Raw genomic sequence first — 20,262 nt, forward strand, 5'->3', positions numbered from 1 at the left:
AAAAGAGAAAAGGGGCGTGCAGGGCATGGCGGCCTTTTGCGGTGCTTGGATGACCCGTAGTTCGCATTAAACACCTCCACCCTCCTTTGGTGTGGGGCTCATGTTGGCCATGCCCCATCCCCTGAAGCATTCAAGCTGATTTCTTGCAGCAGCTGGGCACTGTAACAGCTCCAGAGCTGCTCTGTAAGGCAAGTAAAAGGGTGTGGGCCCTGCAGCACTACCTGTAGTTTGCATTGTGCATTGGAAGGCACAAAGTAAGCAGACGGGAGGAGAAGTCAGGATAGTGCACAAGGGTATAGAAGGGAGCGGCTGAAGAAAAGAGAAGTGGAAACAGACAGCAAACTAGGCTGGAGAGAGACCTGAGACAAAGAGATCTGAATTATACGAGAGCCGACCAGGGGAAACACAAATTATGCAGTCAAGTTTCCCACATTTGGGGAAATCGCAGGAGCAGCACACCCAGAGTACAATGGGTGAGCCTTGCCCTGGGAGAAGCACCTTCATGATCATAGTATCTCACCTGGCAGGTAAGTAGGAGTTGGGCTAGAGCTGGGGAGGGTCGCTGCTCGGGTACCCCCCTGTAAAGTGAAGGAGATCCAACTGAGGCAGCACAAGGGAACTCTCGAAAGAAGAACAAGGCTAAAGGAAAATCTGAGACAAAGAAATCTGACTTTTACCAGAGCTGACCAGAGGAAAGCACAAACACAGTCTCCCACTACCACAAATAATGCAGTCAAGTTTCCCACATTTGGGGAAATCACAGGGGTCAGCATACCCAAAATGCAATGAATGAACCTCACCCTGGGAGAAAAATCTTCATGACCATGGTATCTCCTATGCAAAATAAGTATGATTTGGAATAGGGCTGGGGAGGGCCGCTGCTCATGCACATCTCTGTCAAGTAAAGGAGATTCAACTGAGGCAGCAAAAGGGAACTCTCATCTTGGGACAACAACTGCAGGGAGAACACATATTTTCAGATGAACATGGGAGGGCAGAAGGCTGCCTAATACTGAAGCACCCCCAAACAACAAACCAAATGCAACAACTAGTGCAAGCATTCCTGGGGGAAGGCCTGCCGCAGATGGATTTGCATATGGTGATGTCATCCAAGCAGTGGGTCAAAGTTGGCTTCAACCCTCGTCTGCATATGAAAACAGAAAAGGGGCGTGCAGGGCATGGTGGCCTTTTGCGGCGCTTGTCTGACCCCTAGTTTGCATTAAACACCTCCACCCTCCTTCGGTGTGGGGCTCATGTTGGCTATGCCCCAGCCCCTGAAGCATTCAAGCTGATTTCTTGCAGCAGCTGGGCACTGTAACAGCTCCAGAGCTGCTCTGTAAGGCAAGTAAAAGGGTGTGGGCCCTGCAGCACTACCTGTAGTTTGCATTGTGCATTGGAAGGCACAAAGTAAGCAGACGGGAGGAGAAGTCAGGATAGTGCACAAGGGTATAGAAGGGAGCGGCTGAAGAAAAGAGAAGTGGAAACAGACAGCAAACTAGGCTGGAGAGAGACCTGTGACAAAGAGATCTGAATTATACGAGAGCCGACCAGGGGAAACACAAATTATGCAGTCAAGTTTCCCACATTTGGGGAAATCGCAGGAGCAGCACACCCAGAGTACAATGGGTGAGCCTTGCCCTGGGAGAAGCACCTTCATGATCATAGTATCTCACCTGGCAGGTAAGTAGGAGTTGGGCTAGAGCTGGGGAGGGTCGCTGCTCGGGTACCCCCCTGTAAAGTGAAGGAGATCCAACTGAGGCAGCACAAGGGAACTCTCGAAAGAAGAACAAGGCTAAAGGAAAATCTGAGACAAAGAAATCTGACTTTTACCAGAGCTGACCAGAGGAAAGCACAAACACAGTCTCCCACTACCACAAATAATGCAGTCAAGTTTCCCACATTTGGGGAAATCACAGGGGTCAGCATACCCAAAATGCAATGAATGAACCTCACCCTGGGAGAAAAATCTTCATGACCATGGTATCTCCTATGCAAAAAAAGTATGATTTGGAATAGGGCTGGGGAGGGCCGCTGCTCATGCACATCTCTGTCAAGTAAAGGAGATTCAACTGAGGCAGCACAAGGGAACTTTCATCTGGGGACAACAACTGCAGGGAGAACACATATTTTCAGATGAACATGGGAGGGCAGAAGGCTGCCTAATACTGAAGCACCCCCAAACAACAAACCAAATGCAACAACTAGTCCAAGCATTCCTGGGGGAAGTTCTGCAGAAGACGGATTTGCATATGGTGATGTCATCCAAGCAGTGGGTCAAAGTTGGCTTCAACCCTCATCTGCATATGAAAAGAGAAAAGGGGCGTGCAGGGCATGGCGGCCTTTTGCGGTGCTTGGATGACCCCTAGTTCGCATTAAACACCTCCACCCTCCTTTGGTGTGGGGCTCATGTTGGCCATGCCCCATCCCCTGAAGCATTCAAGCTGATTTCTTGCAGCAGCTGGGCACTGTAACAGCTCCAGAGCTGCTCTGTAAGGCAAGTAAAAGGGTGTGGGCCCTGCAGCACTACCTGTAGTTTGCATTGTGCATTGGAAGGCACAAAGTAAGCAGATGGGAGGAGAAGTCAGGATAGTGCACAAGGGTATAGAAGGGAGCGGCTGAAGAAAAGAGAAGTGGAAACAGACAGCAAACTAGGCTGGAGAGAGACCTGAGACAAAGAGATCTGAATTATACGAGAGCCGACCAGGGGAAACACAAATTATGCAGTCAAGTTTCCCACATTTGGGGAAATCGCAGGGGCAGCACACCCAGAGTGCAATGGGTGAGCCTTGCCCTGGGAGAAGCACCTCCATGATCATAGTATCTCACCTGGCAGGTAAGTAGGAGTTGGGCTAGAGCTGGGGAAAGTCGCTGTTCGGGCACCCCCCTGTCAAGTGAAAGAGATCCAACTGAGGCAGCACAAGGGAACTCTCGAAAGAAGAACAAGGCTAGAGGAAGATCTGAGACAAAGAAATCTGACTTTTTCCAGAGCTGACCAGAGGAAAGCACAAACACAGTCCCCCACTACCACAAATAATGCAGTCGAGTTTCCCACATTTGGGGAAATCACAGGGGTCAGCATACCCAAAATGCAATGAATGAACCTCACCCTGGGAGAACAATCTTCATGACCATGGTATCTCCTATGCAAAAAAAGTATGATTTGGGATAGGGCTGGGGAGGGCCGCTGCTCATGCACATCTCTGTCAAGTAAAGGAGATTCAACTGAGGCAGCACAAGGAAACTCTCATCTGGGGACAACAACTGCAGGGAGAACACATATTTTCAGATGAACATGGGAGGGCAGAAGGCTGCCTAATACTGAAGCACCCCCAAACAACAAACCAAATGCAACAACTAGTACAAGCATTCCTGGGGGAAGTTCTGCAGAAGACGGAATTGCATACGGTGATGTCATCCAAGCAGTGGGCCAAAGTTGGCTGGAACCCTCATCTGCATATGAAAAGAGAAAAGGGGTATGCAGGGCATGGCGGCCTTTTGCGGCGCTTGGATGACCCTTAGTTCGCATTAAACACCCCCACCCTCCTTCGGTGTGGGGCTCATGTTGGCCATGCCCCATCCCCTGAAGCATTCAAGCTGATTTCTTGCAGCAGCTTGGCACTGTAACAGCTCCAGAGCTGTTCTGTTAGGCAAGTAAAAGGGTGTGGGCCCTGCAGCACTACCTGTAGTTTGCATTGCGCATTGGAAGGCACAAAGTAAGCAGACAGGAGGAGAAGTCAGGATAGTGCACAAGGGTATAAAAGGGAGCGGCTCAAGAAAAGAGAAGTTGAAACAGACAGCAAACTAGGCTGGAGAGAGACCTGAGACAAAGAGATCTGAATTATACGAGACCTGACCAGGGGAAACACAAATTATGCAGTCAAGTTTCCCACATTTGGGGAAATCGCAGGGGCAGCACACCCAGAGTGCAATGGGTGAGCCTTGCCCTGGGAGAAGCACCTTCATGATCATAGTATCTCACCTGGCAGGTAAGTAGGAGTTGGGCTAGAGCTGGGGAGGGTCGCTGCTCGGGCACCCCCCTGTCAAGTGAAGGAGATCCAACTGAGGCAGCACAAGGAAACTCTCGAAAGAAGAACAAGGCTAGAGGAAGATCTGAGACAAAGAAATTTGACTTTTACCAGAGCTGACCAGAGGAAAACACAAACACAGTACCCCACTACCAACAAATAAAGCAGTCGCGTTTCCCACATTTGGGGAAATCACAGGGGTCAGCATACCCAGAATGCAATGAATGAACCTCACCCTGGGAGAGTAATCTTCATGACCATGGTATCTCCTATGCAAAATAAGTATGATTTGGGATAGGGCTGGGGAGGGCCGCTGCTCATGCACATCTCTGTCAAGTAAAGGAGATTCAACTGAGGCAGCACAAGGGAACTCTCATCTGGGGACAACAACTGCAGGGAGAACACATATTTTCAGATGAACATGGGAGGGCAGAAGGCTGCCTAATACTGAAGCACCCCCAAACAACAAACCAAATGCAACAACTAGTGCAAGCATTCCTGGGGTAAGTTCTGCAGAAGACGGATTTGCATACGGTGATGTCATCCAAGCAGTGGGTCAAAGTTGGCTTCAACCCTCATCTGCATATGAAAAGAGAAAAGGGGCGTGCAGGGCATGGCGGCCTTTTGCGGTGCTTGGATGACCCCTAGTTCGCATTAAACACCCCCACCCTCCTTTGGTGTGGGGCTCATGTTGGCCATGCCCCATCCCCTGAAGCATTCAAGCTGATTTATTGCAGCAGCAGGGCACTGTAACAGCTCCAGAGCTGCTCTGAACGGCAAGTAAAAGGGTGTGGGCCCTGCAGCACTACCTGTAGTATGCATTGTGCATTGGAAGGCACAAAGTAAGCAGACGGGAGAAGTCAGGATAGTGCGCAAGGGCATAGAAGGGAGCGGCTCAAGAAAAGAGAAGTTGAAACAGACAGCAAACTAGGCTGGAGAGAGACCTGAGACAAAGAGATCTGAATTATACGAGAGCCGACCAGGGGAAACACAAATTATGCAGTCAAGTTTCCCACATTTGGGGAAATCGCAGGAGCAGCACACCCAGAGTGCAATGGGTGAGCCTTGCCCTGGGAGAAGCACCTTCCTGATTATAGTATCTCACCTGGCAGGTAAGTAGGAGTTGGGCTAGAGCTTGGGAGGGTCGCTGCTCGGGCACCCCCCTGTCAAGTGAAGGAGATCCAACTGAGGCAGCACAAGGAAACTCTCGAAAGAAGAACAAGGCTAGAGGAAGATCTGAGACAAAGAAATCTGACTTTTACCAGAGCTGACCAGAGGAAAGCACAAACACAGTCCCCCACTACCACAAATAATGCAGTCGAGTTTCCCAAATTTGGGGAAATCACAGGGGTCAGCATACCCAAAATGCAATGAATGAACCTCACCCTGGGAGAACAATCTTCATGACCATGGTATCTCCTATGCAAAATAAGTATGATTTGGGATAGGGCTGGGGAGGGCCGCTGCTCAGGCACATCTCTGTCAAGTAAAGGAGATTCAACTGAGGCAGCACAAGGGAACTCTCATCTGGGGACAACAACTGCAGGGAGAACACATATTTTCAGATGAACATGGGAGGACAGAAGGCTGCCTAATACTGAAGCACCCCCAAACAACAAACCAAATGCAACAACTAGTAAAAGCATTCCTGGGTGAAGGTCTGCAGAAGACGGATTTGCATACGGTGATGTCATCCAAGCAGTGGGCCAAAGTTGGCTGGAACCCTCATCTGCATATGAAAAGAGAAAAGGGTTATGCAGGGCATGGCGGCCTTTTGCGGCGCTTGGATGACCCCTAGTTCGCATTAAACACCTCCACCCTCCTTCGGTGTGGGGCTCATGTTGGCTATGCCCCAGCCCCTGAAGCATTCAAGCTGATTTCTTGCAGCAGCTGGGCACTGTAACAGCTCCAGAGCTGCTCTGTAAGGCAACTAAAAGGGTGTGGGCCCTGCAGCACTACCTGTAGTTCGCATTGTGCGTAGGAAGGCACAAAGTAAGCAGACGGGAGAAGTCAGGATAGTGCGCAAGGGCATAGAAGGGAGCGGCTCAAGAAAAGAGAAGTGGAAACAGACAGCAAACTAGGCTGGAGAGAGACCTGAGACAAAGAGATCTGAATTATACGAGAGCCGACCAGGGGAAACACAAATTATGCAGTCAAGTTTCCCACATTTGGGGAAATCGCAGGGGCAGCACACCCAGAGTGCAATGGGTGAGCCTTGCCCTGGGAGAAGCACCTTCATGATCATAGTATCTCACCTGGCAGGTAAGTAGGAGTTGGGCAAGAGCTGGGGAGGGTCGCTGCTCGGGCACCCCCCTGTCAAGTGAAGGAGATCCAACTGAGGCAGCACAAAGGAACTCTCGAAAGAAGAACAAGGCTAGAGGAAGATCTGAGACAAAGAAATCTGACTTTTACCAGAGCTGACCAGAAGAAAGCACAAACACAGTCCCCCCACTACCAACAAATAAAGCAGTCGCGTTTCCCACATTTGGGGAAATCACAGGGGTCAGCATACCCAGAATGCAATGAATGAACCTCACCCTGGGAGAGTAATCTTCATGACCATGGTATCTCCTATGCAAAATAAGTATGATTTGGGATAGGGCTGGGGAGGGCCGCTGCTCATGCACATCTCTGTCAAGTAAAGGAGATTCAACTGAGGCAGCACAAGGGAACTCTCATCTGGGGACAACAACTGCAGGGAGAACACATATTTTCAGATGAACATGGGAGGGCAGAAGGCTGCCTAATACTGAAGCACCCCCAAACAACAAACCAAATGCAACAACTAGTGCAAGCATTCCTGGGGGAAGGCCTGCAGCAGATGGATTTGCATACGGTGATGTCATCCAAGCAGTGGGTCAAAGTTGGCTTCAACCCTCGTCTGCATATGAAAAGAGAAAAGGGGCGTGCAGGGCATGGCGGCCTTTTGCGACGCTTGGATGACCCCTAGTTCGCATTAAACACCTCCACCCTCCTTCGGTGTGGGGCTCATGTTGGCTATGCCCCAGCCCCTGAAGCATTCAAGCTGATTTCTTGCAGCAGCTGGGCACTGTAACAGCTCCAGAGCTGCTCTGTACGGCAAGTAAAAGGGTGTGGGCCCTGCAGCACTACCTGTAGTTTGCATTGTGCATTGGAAGGCACAAAGAAAGCAGACAGGAGGAGAAGTCAGGATAGTGCACAAGGGTATAAAAGGGAGGGGCTCATGAAAAAAGAAGTGGAAACAGACAGCAAATTAGGCTGGAGAGAGACCTGAGACAAAGAGATCTGAATTATACGAGAGCCGACCAGGGGAAACACAAATTATGCAGTCAAGCTTCCCACATTTGGGGAAATCAGAGTGCAATGGGTGAGCCTTGCCCTGGGAGAAGCACCTTCATGATCATAGTATCTCACCTGGCAGGTAAGTAGGAGTTGGGCTAGAGCTGGGGAGGGTCGCTGCTCGGGCACCCCCCTGTCAAGTGAAAGAGATCCAACTGAGGCAGCACAAGGGAACGCTCGAAAGAAGAACAAGGCTAGAGGAAGATCTGAGAAAAATAAATCTGACTTTTACCAGAGCTGACCAGAGGAAAGCACAAACACAGTCCCCCACTACCACAAATAATGCAGTCGAGTTTCCCACATTTGGGGAAATCACAGGGGTCAGCATACCCAGAATACAATGAATGAACCTCACCCTGGGAGAACAATCTTCATGACCATGGTATCTCCTATGCAAAATAAGTATGATTTGGGATAGGGCTGGGGAGGGCCGCTGCTCAGGCACATCTCTGTCAAGTAAAGGAGATTCAACTGAGGCAGCACAAGGGAACTCTCATCTGGGGACAACAACTGCAGGGAGAACACATATTTTCAGATGAACATGGGAGGGCAGAAGGCTGCTTAATACTGAAGCACCCCCAAACAACAAACCAAATGCAACAACTAGTGCAAGCATTCCTGGGGGAAGGCCTGCAGCAGATGGATTTGCATACGGTGATGTCATCCAAGCAGTGGGTCAAAGTTGGCTTCAACCCTCGTCTGCATATGAAAAGAGAAAAGGGGCGTGCAGGGCATGGCGGCCTTTTGCGGCGCTTGGATGACCCCTAGTTCACATTAAACACCTCCACCCTCCTTCGGTGTGGGGCTCATGTTGGCTATGCCCCAGCCCCTGAAGCATTCAAGCTGATTTCTTGCAGCAGCTGGGCACTGTAACAGCTCCAGAGCTGCTCTGTACGGCAAGTAAAAGGGTGTGGGCCCTGCAGCACTACCTGTAGTTTGCATTGTGCATTGGAAGGCACAAAGTAAGCAGACAGGAGGAGAAGTCAGGATAGTGCACAAGGGTATAAAAGGGAGGGCTCATGAAAAAAGAAGTGGAAACAGACAGCAAACTAGGCTGGAGAGAGACCTGAGACAAAGAGATCTGAATTATATGAGAGCCGACCAGGGGAAACACAAATTATGCAGTCAAGTTTCCCACATTTGGGGAAATCGCAGGAGCAGCACACCCAGAGTGCAATGGGTGAGCCTTGCCCTGGGAGAAGCACCTACATGATCATAGTATCTCACCTGCCAGGTAAGTAGAAGTTGGGCTAGAGCTGGGGAGGGTCGCTGCTCGGGTACCCCCCTGTCAAGTGAAGGAGATCCAACTGAGGCAGCACAAGGGAACTCTCGAAAGAAGAACAAGGCTAGAGGAAGATCTGAGACAAATAAATCTGACTTTTACCAGAGCTGACCAGAGGAAAGCACAAACACAGTCCCCCACTACCACAAATAATGCAGTCGAGTTTCCCACATTTGGGGAAATCACAGGGGTCAGCATACCCAGAATGCAATGAATGAACCTCACCCTGGGAGAACAATCTTCATGACCATGGTATCTCCTATGCAAAATAAGTATGATTTGGGATAGGGCTGGGGAGGGCCGCTGCTCAGGCACATCTCTGTCAAGTAAAGGAGATTCAACTGAGGCAGCACAAGGGAACTCTCATCTGGGGACAACAACTGCAGGGAGAACACAAATTTTCAGATGAACATGGGAGGGCAGAAGGCTGCCTAATAATGAAGCACCCCCAAACAACAAACCAAATGCAACAACTAGTGCAAGCATTCCTGGGGGAAGGCCTGCAGCAGATGGATTTGCATACGGTGATGTCATCCAAGCAGTGGGTCAAACAACAAACCAAATGCAACAACTAGTGCAAGCATTCCTGGGGGAAGGCCTGCAGCAGATGGATTTGCATACGGTGATGTCATCCAAGCAGTGAGTCAAAGTTGGCTTCAACCCTCGTCTGCATATGAAAAGAGAAAAGGGGCGTGCAGGGCATGGCGGCCTTTTGCGGCGCTTGGATGACCCCTAGTTCGCATTAAACACCTCCACCCTCCTTCGGTGTGGGGCTCATGTTGGCTATGCCCCAGCCCCTGAAGCATTCAAGCTGATTTCTTGCAGCAGCTGGGCACTGTAACAGCTCCAGAGCTGCTCTGTACGGCAAGTAAAAGGGTGTGGGCCCTGCAGCACTACCTGTAGTTTGCATTGTGCATTGGAAGGCACAAAGTAAGCAGGCAAGGTCCAGAGAACAGTTAGAGGTCGGAGTAGCACTATCTCAAGTAGTACTACGACAGCACGGATGGATTCTAAATATTCCAAAATCGCAGCTGATTCCGACGACACGTCTGCTGTTCCTAGGGATGATTCTGGACACAGTACAGAAAAAGGTGTTTCTCCCGGAGGAGAAAGCCAAGGAGTTATCCGACATAGTCAGGAACCTCCTAAGACCAGGCCAAGTGTCAGTACAATGCACAATGGTCCTGGGAAAGATGGTGGCTTCTTACGAAGCGATTCCATTCGGCAGATTCCATGCAAGAACTTTTCAGTGGGATCTGCTGGACAAATGGTCCGGATCGCATCTTCAAATGCATCAGCGGATAACCCTGTCTCCAAGGACAAGGATGTCTCTCCTGTGGTGGTTACAGAGTGCTCATCTCCTAGAGGGCCGCAGATTCGGCATTCAGGATTGGGTCCTGGTGACCACGGATGCCAGCCTGAGAGGCTGGGGAGCAGTCACACAGGGAAGAAATTTCCTGGGCTTGTGGTCAAGCATGGAAACGTCACTTCACATAAATATCCTGGAACTAAGGGCCATTTACAATGCCCTAAGTCAGGCAAGACCTCTGCTTCAGGGTCAGCCGGTGTTGATCCAGTCGGACAACATCACGGCAGTCGCCCACGTAAACAGACAGGGCGGCACAAGAAGCAGGAGGGCAATGATGGAAGTGGCAAGGATTCTTCGCTGGGCGGAGAATCATGTGATAGCACTGTCAGCAGTGTTCATTCCGGGAGTGGACAACTGGGAAGCAGACTTCCTCAGCAGACACGATCTTCACCCGGGGGAGTGGGGACTTCACCCAGAAGTCTTCCACATGATTGTGAACCGTTGGGAAAAACCAAAGGGTGGACATGATGGCGTCCCGCCTCAACAAAAAGCTGGACAGATATTGCGCCAGGTCAAGGGACCCTCAGGCAATAGCTGTGGACTCTCTGGTAACACCGTGGGTGTACCAGTCAGTGTATGTGTTCCCTCCTCTTCCTCTCATACCAAAAGTACTGAGAATCATAAGAAGGAGAGGAGTAAAGACTATACTCGTGGCTCCGGATTGGCCAAGAAGGACTTGGTACCCGGAAATTCAAGAGATGCTCACGGAAGACCCGTGGCCTCTACCTCTAAGAAAGGACCTGCTCCAGCAGGGACCATGTCTGTTCCAAGACTTACCGCGGCTGCGTTTGACGGCATGGCGGTTGAACGCCGGATCCTGAAGGAAAAAGGCATTCCGGATGAAGTCATCCCTACCCTGATCAAAGCCAGGAAGGATGTAACCATACAACATTATCACCGTATTTGGCGTAAATATGTTGCGTGGTGCGAGGCCAGGAAGGCCCCTACAGAGGAATTTCAACTGGGTCGTTTCCTGCATTTCCTGCAAACAGGACTGTCTATGGGCCTCAAATTAGGGTCCATTAAGGTTCAAATTTCGGCCCTGTCAATATTCTTCCAAAAAGAACTGGCTTCTGTTCCTGAAGTTCAGACGTTTGTCAAGGTAGTACTGCATATACAGCCTCCTTTTGTGCCTCCAGTGGCACCTTGGGATCTCAATGTAGTTTTGGGATTCCTAAAATCACATTGGTTTGAACCACTCACCACTGTGGACTTAAAATATCTCACATGGAAAGTGGTAATGCTGTTAGCCCTGGCTTCAGCCAGGCGTGTCTCAGAATTGACCAAAACAAAAAACTGCAACAAACGAGCGCCTAATCATCAAAATAAAAAGTGAAAACCAATACGTGTTTCATAGAATTAAATAATCACAATTTTATGTTCCTGATAGTCTGCGCTTGCCGGAATACTATGTGTAGTATTGTGGTGATAGCATAGAAAAAGAACAAACGGCTGCGCTGAATATCAGGAACGAAACATGATGTACAGAGAGCCAACGTAAAAAATAACAATGTTTATTAATAAAACATATAAAAAGATTAATTGTCAAATAACCGGTGAAAAATATATACAAATATATATAAGAACAGTCACTAGACGTGAACTAGTGGTATATTGTAATGACTCAGCTTATTGGGGTGAAAAGTTCAGTGATTCACTTGTTAGATAGTTGATAAATACCAGGTGTGTTGGTAGGATCCTAATGAATAAAAAAGTCCCTCAGTTGAAATTGATATTCAATACCTTTCCAAAATGGGCTGGTAAGAGCCGAGCGTCCTCGGCTTCAATGTCCTGCAATGCCCATATACGCTGTGCAGCGGAAAGGAATGGACCGTCTCTCTCACAACCCGGTCGTGGCGGCGTGTGCGCTGAAGCCGCTGATGTCGGATGCTGTAGAAGGAGGGTGCAGTGGGGACCAAGGAACACCTGGAAGATTTCACCTGAGCTGAGTGTGGATAGGGGCGGGTCCTGACGCGTTTCGTCACGTTCACGTGACTTTCTCAAAGGTAGAATGTTCTTATATATATTTATATATATTTTTCACCGGTTATTTGACAATTAATCTTTTTATATGTTTTATTAATAAACATTGTTATTTTTTACGTTGGCTCTCTGTACATCGTGTCTCAGAATTGGCGGCTTTATCCTATAAAAGCCCTTACCTAATTTTTCATATGTGGTGCCTGCGGCTACTAGGGACTTGGAGGATTCCAAGTTGCTGGACGTAGTCAGGGCCCTGAAAATATATGTTTCCAGGACGGCTGGAGTCAGAAAATCTGATTCGCTGTTTATCCTGTATGCACCCAGCAAGCTGGGTGCTCCTGCTTCTAAGCAGACGATTGCTCGTTGGATTTGTAGTACAATTCAGCTTGCACATTCTGTGGCAGGCCTGCCACAGCCAAAATCTGTAAAAGCCCATTCCACACGGAAAGTGGGCTCATCTTGGGCGGCTGCCCGAGGGGTCTCGGCTTTACAACTTTGCCGAGCAGCTACTTGGTCAGGGGAAAACATGTTTGCTAAATTCTACAAATTTGATACCCTGGCTGAGGAGGACCTGGAGTTCTCTCATTCGGTGCTGCAGAGTCATCCGCAGTCTCCCACCCGGTTGGGAGCTTTGGTATAATCCCCATGGTCCTTTCGGAGTCCCCAGCATCCACTAGGACGTTAGAGAAAATAAGAATTTACTTACCGATAATTCTATTTCTCATAGTCCATAGTGGATGCTGGGCGCCCATCCCAAGTGCGGATTGTCTGCATTACTTGTACATAGTTATTGTTACAAAAATCGGGTTATTGTTGTTGTGAGCCATCTTTTCAGAGGCTCCTTCTGTTATCATGCTGTTAACTGGGTTCAGATCACAAGTTGTACGGTGTGATTGGTGTGGCTGGTATGAGTCTTACCCGGGATTCAAAATCCTTCCTTATTGTGTACGCTCGTCCGGGCACAGTATCCTAACTGAGGCTTGGAGGAGGGTCATAGGGGGAGGAGCCAGTGCACACCAGCTAGTCCTAAAGCTTTTACTTTGTGCCCAGTCTCCTGCGGAGCCGCTATTCCCCATGGTCCTTTCGGAGTCCCCAGCATCCACTACGGACTATGAGAAATAGAATTATCGGTAAGTAAATTCTTATTTTCTGGACTGTGTCCAGGATCATCCTTAGGAATAGAAGACGTGTCGTCGGAATCAGCTGCGATTTTGGAATATTAAGAATCCAACCGTGCTGCCGCAACACTACTTGAGATAGTGCTACCCCGACTACCAACTGTTCCCTGGATCTTGCCCTTATCCGGAGATCGTCCAAGTAAGGGATAATTAAAACTCCCTTCCTTCGAAGGAGTATCATCATTTCGGCCATTACTTTGGTAAAGACCCGGGGTGCCGTGGACAAACCAAACGGCAGCGTCTGAAACTGATAGTGACAGTTCTGTACCACAAACCTGAGGTACCCTTGGTGAGAAGGGTAATTTGGGACATGGAGATAAGCATCCTTGATGTCCAGAGACACCATATAATCCCCTTCTTCCCGGTTTGCCATCACCGCTCTGAGTGACTCCATCTTGAATTTGAACCTTTGTATGTAAGTGTTCAAGGATTTCAGATTTAAATTAGGTCTCACCGAGCCGTCCGGCTTCGGTACCACAAACAGCGTGGAATAATACCCCTTTCCCTGTTGTAGGAGGGGTACCTTGATTATCACCTGCTGGGAATACAGCTTGTGAATGGCTTCCCATACCGCCTCCCTGTCGGAGGGAGACGTCGGTAAAGCAGACTTTAGGAAAACGGCGAAGGGGAGACGTCTCGAATTCCAATTTGTACCCCTGAGATACCACCTGAAGGATCCAGGGGTCCACCTGTGAGTGAGCCCACTGCACGCTGAAATTTATGAGACGGGCCCCCACCGTTTCTGTTCCTGGGAACTGGCTGTTTGCTGCAGCCTTTTTCCTCTCCCTCTGCCACGGGGCAGAAATGAGGAGCCTTTTGCCCGCTTGCCCTTATGGGGCCCAAAGGACTGCGCCTGATAATACGGCGTCTTCTTATGTTGAGAGGCTACCTGGGGTAAAAATGTGGATTTCCCAGCCGTTGCCGTGGCCACCAGGTCTGTTAGACCTACCCCAAATAACTCCTCCCTTTTATAAGGCGATACTTCCATATGCCTTTTGGAATCAGCATCACCTGACCACTGTCTTGTCCATAACCCTCTTCTGGCAGAAATGGACAGCGCACTTACTCTTGATGCCAGTCGGCAAATATCCCTCTGTGCATCACGCATATATAGAAAGCATCTTTTAAATGCTCTATAGTCAGTAATATACTGTCCCTATCTAGGGTATCAATATTGTCAGTCAGGGAATCCGACCAAGCCACCCCAGCACTGCACATCCAGGCTGAGGCGATTGCTGGTCGCAGTATCACACCCGTGTGAGTGTATATACATTTTAGGATATTTTACTGCTTTCTGTCAGCAGGTTCCTTAAGGGCGGCCGTATCCGGGGACGGTAGTGCCACCTGTTTAGACAAGCGTGTGAGCGCTTTATTCACCCTAGGGGGTGTTTCCCAATGTGCCCTATCCTCTGGCGGGAAGGGGTATGATGCTAATAACTTTTTAGGAATTAACAGTTTTTATCGGGGGAAACCCACGCATCATCACACACTTCATTTAATTCCTCAGATGCAGGAAAAACTACAGGCAGTTTTTTCTCACCCAACATAATACCCTTTTTAGTGGTACTGGTATTATCAGAAATGTGTAAAAACATTTTCCATAGCCTCAATCATGTAACGTGTGGCCCTACTGGAAGTCACATTCGTCTCTTAATCGTCGACACTGGAATCAGTATCCGTGTCGGCGTCTGTATCTGCCATCTGCGGTAACGGGCGTTTTAGAGCCCCTGATGGCTTTTGAGACACCTGGACAGGCACAGGCTGAGTAGCCGGCTGTCTCATGTCATCAATCTTTTGTAAAGAGCTGACACTGTCACGTAATTCCTTCCATAAGCTCAGCCACTCAGGTGTCGACTCCCTAGGGGGTGACAACTCCATTACAGGCAATTGCTCCGCCTCCACACCATTTTCCTCCTCATACATGTCGACACAATCGTACCGACACACACACAGGGAATGCTCTGATAGAGGACAGGACCCCACTAGCCCTTTGGGGAGACAGAGGGAGAGTATGCCAGCACACACCAGAGCGCTATATATATATATATATATACAGGGATAACCTTATATAAGTGTTTTTCCCCTTATAGCTGCTGTATTGTTATACTACGCCTAATTAGTGCCCCCCTCTCTTTTTTAACCCCTTTCTGTAGTGTAGTAACTGCAGGGGAGAGCCAGGGAGTTTCCCTCCAACGGAGCTGTGAGAGAAAATGGCGCCAGTGTGCTGAGGAGATAGGCTCCGCCCCCTTCTCGGCAGCCTTTTCTCCCGTTTTTCTGTGGAATCTGCCAGGGGTTAAAATTCATCCATATAGCCCTGGGGGCTATATGTGATGTATTTTCGCCAGCCAAGGTGTTTCTATTGCTGCTCAGGGTGCCCCCCCCTAGCGCCCTGCACCCTCAGTGACCGAAGTGTGAAGTGTGCTGAGGAGCAATGGCGCACAGCTGCAGTGCTGTGCGCTACCTTGGTGAAGACAGGATGTCTTCTGCCGCCGATTTTCCGGACCTCTTCTTGCTTCTGGCTCTGTAAGGGGGCCGGCGGCGCGGCTCTGGGACCGAGCTCCGAGGCTGGGCCTGTGTTCGGTCCCTCTGGAGCTAATGGTGTCCAGTAGCCTAAGAAGCCCAATCCACTCTGCACGCAGGTGAGTTCGCTTCTTCTCCCCTTAGTCCCTCGATGCAGTGAGCCTGTTGCCAGCAGGTCTCACTGAAAATAAAAAACCTAAAACTAAACTTTCACTAAGAAGCTCAGGAGAGCCCCTAGTGTGCACCCTTCTCGGCCGGGCACAAAAATCTAACTGAGGCTTGGAGGATTGTCATAGGGGGAGGAGCCAGTGCACACCAGGTAGTCCTAAAGCTTTACTTTTGTGCCCAGTATCCTGCGGAGCCGCTAATCCCCATGGTCCTTACGGAGTTCCCAGCATCCACTAGGACGTCAGAGAAACACTGATAGAGTACATTATATTTATGAATTAATTGCTTCCAGATTCTGCAGCAGCATCATCAGCACCACCAGTGTTACTCACAGTCACTTCACACTGACTGCTGCACAACACATCACTTAATTTCCGGGCCGCCCGCCACCTGGTGAAGAGACATGGGAGATGAAGGACCAGCAGTGCCACGTTGAGCGGAAGTATTGTGAATTAGTTACCCACACACTCCTTGTGACACCTGCTCCCCGTCTGCCCTCCCACCCGCCGCCTGCCGTCCGGAACCCGCACTGACAAGTAAGTCTCAGCAGAATGTGTCTGCCAGCAGCTCCCAGTCCCTCCTAGAGGAACACTGCCAGTGGTGTGGCGGCCGCGGCACACTAGGACTGAGAGACCGCAGCAGGAGGAAAGCACAGGTGGGCGGGAGGAGAGCATGGGCGGACATCACCACGTCACATTGCAAGGTGACGCCAGTCCCCCCAGTGAGGCCGCCGACGAATGCACTCAGCATAGTATTAGCAGCAGGCAGAGGGGGGTCGGGTGCAGCGGTGGTGGGAGGTATGGAAATGAGCTGCAGGCTAGGCTCCACCGATCACACAGTCAGCGATCACTGTGCTACAGCAAGCGTGGCGTGCAGCGGTGCTGGACATTAGGGAGTGCCTGTGCGCACCAGGCACCCCCTGTACGCACGCCTATGCGCTACCACCCCCCATATGCCACACTACATCACTATGCTACAGCCCTCCCATATGCTGCACTTCATAATTACACTATACCCCCCATACAACATACTACATCACCACACTACACTACTCACAATAAAATTAAAACATCCCAGTTCCTCATTCTTAATGAGCTCACGTGAGTTCTCTCCCCAACGGAGCTCCAGACCAAGTAACAATGAAGACACCAGCAGCGTGTAGGGGGCAGGCCTGGTCCACTTGTCAGGAGAGAGCAGTCACAGGAGGGTAAGAAGGGGGCGGGGCCTAGTCCTACAGACGGGAGAGAGCACAGACAGGAGAGAGCAAGGTACAGGGGTAGAAGGGGACGGAGCCTATTCTTACAGGCTTTCAAAATTCGACTTTAAAATTCGACATTTGACAAATTCGACTTTTCTGCAATGGTACAAATGCGGCAATTCGACAAAAGTATATTCAATTGAAGTTTGTAAATTCGACAACAGTGCTTTTAAACAGTAAATTCGTCATTTTCAATCCGCCACACTTTGCTGGCGGAATCTAATAAAAAAAATTTAAAAACATGTTTTTTTTTTGCAGTTTTTTTTTCTTGGTAATAGCATATCTATTTATATTAGAAGGGATTAGGTACTTGGTTTGTCTTTTTTGGAGGCACAAGTATTATTTATATATTTTTTAAAATATTATTTATTTTTTAAATGGAATGTGAAAAACCCGAAAAAAAAATTGCGTGGGTCCCCCCTCCAAAGCATAACCAGCCTCGGGCTCTTCGAGCCGGTCCTGGTTCTAAAAATCCGGGGGAAAAACGGACAGGGGATCCCCCGTATTTTTAAAACCAGCACCGGGCTCTGCGCCTGGTGCTGGTGCAAAAAATACGGGGGACAAAAAGAGTAGGGGTCCCCCGTATTTTTTACACCAGCATCGGGCTCCACTAGCTGGACAGATAATGCCACAGCCGGGGGTCACTTTTATACAGTGCCCTGCGGCCGTGGCATTAAATATCCAACTAGTCACCCCTGGCCGGGGTACCCTGGGGGAGTGGGGACCCCTTCAATCAAGGGGTCCCCCCCCCCAGCCACCTAAGGGCCAGGGGTGAAGCCCGAGGCTGTCCCCCCCATCCAAGGGCTGCGGATGGGAGGCTGATAGCCTTGAGAAAATTTAAAGAATATTGTTTTTTCTAGTAGTACTACAAGTCCCAGCAAGCCTCCCCCGCAAGCTGGTACTTGGAGAACCACAAGTACCAGCATGCAGGAGAAAAACGGGCCCGCTGGTACCTGTAGTTCTACTGGGGAAAAAATACCCAAATAAAAACAGGACACAGACACCGTGAAAGTATAACTTTATTTCCCACCTGCCGACACACACATACTTACCTATGTTGACATGAAGCAGTCGGTCCTCTTCTCCAAGTAGAATCCACGGGTACCTGAAAATAAAAGATAATTATACTCACCTGATCCAGGTTCCAGATTAAATCCACGTACTTGGCAAAACAACAAACCGAACACCCGGACCAGACGGACTGAAAGGGGTCCCATGTTTACACATGGGATCCCTTTCCACGAATGCAGACATCCGAATCTCGCGAGAATCCGACAGCGGGATGATGACGTTCGTGCGCGCTCAGGCTAGCCGAGCAAGGCGGGAAGGTTCGAACCTGCCTCGGACCCGTGTAAAATGGGTGAAGTTCGGGGGGTTCGGATTCCGACGAACCGAACCCACTCATCACTAGTATGTACGTGAGTGTCAGGTGCCGTGCGCGTACATACGTATCAGTGCCGTGCGTGTACGTACGTGTGTGTCAAGTGTCGTACGTGTACGTGTGTGTGTGTGTGTGTGTCAGGTGGCGCGAACCTACATGTGTGTATGTCAGGTGCTGTGCATGTGTGTACGTACAGGCGTGTGTCAGGTGCCGCGCGTGTACGTACGTGTGTGTGTGTGTGTGTGCCAGGAGCCGCGCGTGTACATGCGTGTGGGTGTCAGGAGCCGTGCGTATACGTACATACGTGTAGGTGTCAGGTGCCGTGCGTATACGTATATACGTGTGTGTGTCAGGAGCCGCGCGTGTTCGTACATGTGTGTGTGTGTGTGTGTCAGGAGCCACGCGTGTGTGTGTGTCAGGAGCCACGCGTGTTCGTACATGTGTGTCAGGTGCCGCACGTGTATGTGTGTGTGTGTGTTAAATTCCGCGTGTGTACGTACGTATGTGTGTGCCTGGAGCCGCGCGTGTACATACATGTGTGTGTGTGTCAGGTGCTGTACGTGTATGTGTGTGTCTCAGGTGCTGCACGTGTATATGTGTGTATCTAAGGTGCTGCATTTGTATGCGTCAGCTGCCACGTGGGTGTCAGGTGTTGAGCGTGTATGTGTTTGTGTCGCATCTGTATGTGTGTGACTGTCAGGTGCTGCATGTGTATGTGTGTGTCAGGTGCTGCATGTATATATGTGTGTGTTAGGTGCTGTTCATGTATGTGGGAGTGGCAGGTGCTACATGTGTATATATGTGTGAGTGGCAGGTGCTGCGTGTGTATACGAGTGTGTGTGAGGTGCTGCGAGTGTATGTGTGTGTTAGGTGCTCTGAGTGTATATGATTGTGTGTCAGGTGCTGTGCGTGTGTGCGTTAAATGCCACATGTATGTATGTGTGTCAGGTGCTGCGTGTGTGTGTGGGTGTGTCAGGTGCTGCATGTCTGTGTGTGTGGGTGTGTCAGGTGCTGCATGTGTGTGTGTGTGTGTGTGTGTGTGTGTGTCTGTCAGGTGCTGCATGTGTGTGTCAGGTGCTGCATGTCTGCGTGTGTGTGTCAGGCGCTGCATGTCTGTGTCAGGTGCTGCGTGTGTGTGTGTCAGGTGCTGTGTGTGTGTGTGTGTCAGGTGCTGCGTGTCTGTGTCAGGTGCTGCGTGTCTGCGTGTGTGTGTCAGGTGCTGCGTGTCTGCGTGTGTGTGTCAGGTGCTGCATGTCTGCGTGTGTGTGTCAGGTGCTGCGTGTGTGTGTGTGTGTGTCAGGTGCTGCGTGTCTGCGTGTGTGTGTCAGGTGCTGCGTGTCTGTGTGTGTGTGTCAGGCGCTGCATGTCTGTGTGTCAGGTGCTGCGTGTGTGTGTGTGTGTGTCAGGTGCTGTGTGTGTGTGTCAGGTGCTGCGTGCCGTGTGCGTGTGTCAGGTGCGTGAGTGTGCGTGTGTCAGGTGCGTGAGTGTGTGTGTGTCAGGTGCGTGAGTGTGTGTGTGTGTGTCAGGTGCGTGAGTGTGTGTGTCAGGTGCGTGAGTGTGTGTGTGTCAGGCGCTGCGTGTCTGTGTGTGTCAGGCGCTGCGTGTCTGTGTGTGTCAGGCGCTGCGTGTGAGTGTGTGCGTGTGTGTCAGGTCCGTGTGAGTGTCAGGTGCTGCGTCTGTGTGTGTGTGTCAGGTGCTGCGTGTGTGCGTGTGTGTCAGGCGCTGCGTGTGCGTGTGTCAGGCGCTGCAGGGAGGGCGGGGGGGGACGGACACACAGCAG

General features: G+C 50.2%; 14 non-coding genes and 1 pseudogene across 14 annotated transcripts; all 15 read right to left on the bottom strand.

Moving 5' to 3' along the window:
• Positions 1–372: 372 nt before the first annotated feature.
• LOC135040068 (U1 spliceosomal RNA) lies at positions 373–535 on the bottom strand. Its single transcript, XR_010234018.1, has one exon. It is a non-coding gene; the product is annotated as a U1 spliceosomal RNA (small nuclear RNA).
• A 152-nt stretch (positions 536–687) lies between these two features.
• On the bottom strand, positions 688–851 carry LOC135040116 (U1 spliceosomal RNA). The gene has a single exon (XR_010234060.1). It is a non-coding gene; the product is annotated as a U1 spliceosomal RNA (small nuclear RNA).
• A 674-nt stretch (positions 852–1,525) lies between these two features.
• Positions 1,526–1,688, bottom strand: LOC135040069 (U1 spliceosomal RNA). Its single transcript, XR_010234019.1, has one exon. It is a non-coding gene; the product is annotated as a U1 spliceosomal RNA (small nuclear RNA).
• A 152-nt stretch (positions 1,689–1,840) lies between these two features.
• LOC135040126 (U1 spliceosomal RNA) lies at positions 1,841–2,004 on the bottom strand. The gene has a single exon (XR_010234070.1). It is a non-coding gene; the product is annotated as a U1 spliceosomal RNA (small nuclear RNA).
• A 674-nt stretch (positions 2,005–2,678) lies between these two features.
• On the bottom strand, positions 2,679–2,841 carry LOC135040077 (U1 spliceosomal RNA). The gene has a single exon (XR_010234026.1). It is a non-coding gene; the product is annotated as a U1 spliceosomal RNA (small nuclear RNA).
• A 152-nt stretch (positions 2,842–2,993) lies between these two features.
• On the bottom strand, positions 2,994–3,157 carry LOC135040097 (U1 spliceosomal RNA). The gene has a single exon (XR_010234042.1). It is a non-coding gene; the product is annotated as a U1 spliceosomal RNA (small nuclear RNA).
• A 674-nt stretch (positions 3,158–3,831) lies between these two features.
• Positions 3,832–3,994, bottom strand: LOC135040141 (U1 spliceosomal RNA). The gene has a single exon (XR_010234083.1). It is a non-coding gene; the product is annotated as a U1 spliceosomal RNA (small nuclear RNA).
• Positions 3,995–4,146: 152 nt separating this feature from the next.
• On the bottom strand, positions 4,147–4,311 carry LOC135040073 (U1 spliceosomal RNA). The gene has a single exon (XR_010234022.1). It is a non-coding gene; the product is annotated as a U1 spliceosomal RNA (small nuclear RNA).
• A 671-nt stretch (positions 4,312–4,982) lies between these two features.
• Positions 4,983–5,145, bottom strand: LOC135040081 (U1 spliceosomal RNA). Its single transcript, XR_010234030.1, has one exon. It is a non-coding gene; the product is annotated as a U1 spliceosomal RNA (small nuclear RNA).
• Positions 5,146–5,297: 152 nt separating this feature from the next.
• On the bottom strand, positions 5,298–5,461 carry LOC135040114 (U1 spliceosomal RNA). Its single transcript, XR_010234058.1, has one exon. It is a non-coding gene; the product is annotated as a U1 spliceosomal RNA (small nuclear RNA).
• Positions 5,462–6,132: 671 nt separating this feature from the next.
• On the bottom strand, positions 6,133–6,295 carry LOC135040135 (U1 spliceosomal RNA). The gene has a single exon (XR_010234077.1). It is a non-coding gene; the product is annotated as a U1 spliceosomal RNA (small nuclear RNA).
• A 152-nt stretch (positions 6,296–6,447) lies between these two features.
• Positions 6,448–6,613, bottom strand: LOC135040130 (U1 spliceosomal RNA). The gene has a single exon (XR_010234072.1). It is a non-coding gene; the product is annotated as a U1 spliceosomal RNA (small nuclear RNA).
• A 972-nt stretch (positions 6,614–7,585) lies between these two features.
• Positions 7,586–7,749, bottom strand: LOC135040076 (U1 spliceosomal RNA). The gene has a single exon (XR_010234025.1). It is a non-coding gene; the product is annotated as a U1 spliceosomal RNA (small nuclear RNA).
• A 694-nt stretch (positions 7,750–8,443) lies between these two features.
• LOC135040128 (U1 spliceosomal RNA) lies at positions 8,444–8,585 on the bottom strand (annotated as a pseudogene).
• Positions 8,586–8,737: 152 nt separating this feature from the next.
• On the bottom strand, positions 8,738–8,901 carry LOC135040058 (U1 spliceosomal RNA). The gene has a single exon (XR_010234007.1). It is a non-coding gene; the product is annotated as a U1 spliceosomal RNA (small nuclear RNA).
• Positions 8,902–20,262: the final 11,361 nt, after the last annotated feature.

The sequence above is a fragment of the Pseudophryne corroboree genome, unplaced genomic scaffold (assembly GCF_028390025.1).
Source record: "Pseudophryne corroboree isolate aPseCor3 unplaced genomic scaffold, aPseCor3.hap2 scaffold_729, whole genome shotgun sequence".
NCBI lineage: Eukaryota > Metazoa > Chordata > Amphibia > Anura > Myobatrachidae > Pseudophryne > Pseudophryne corroboree.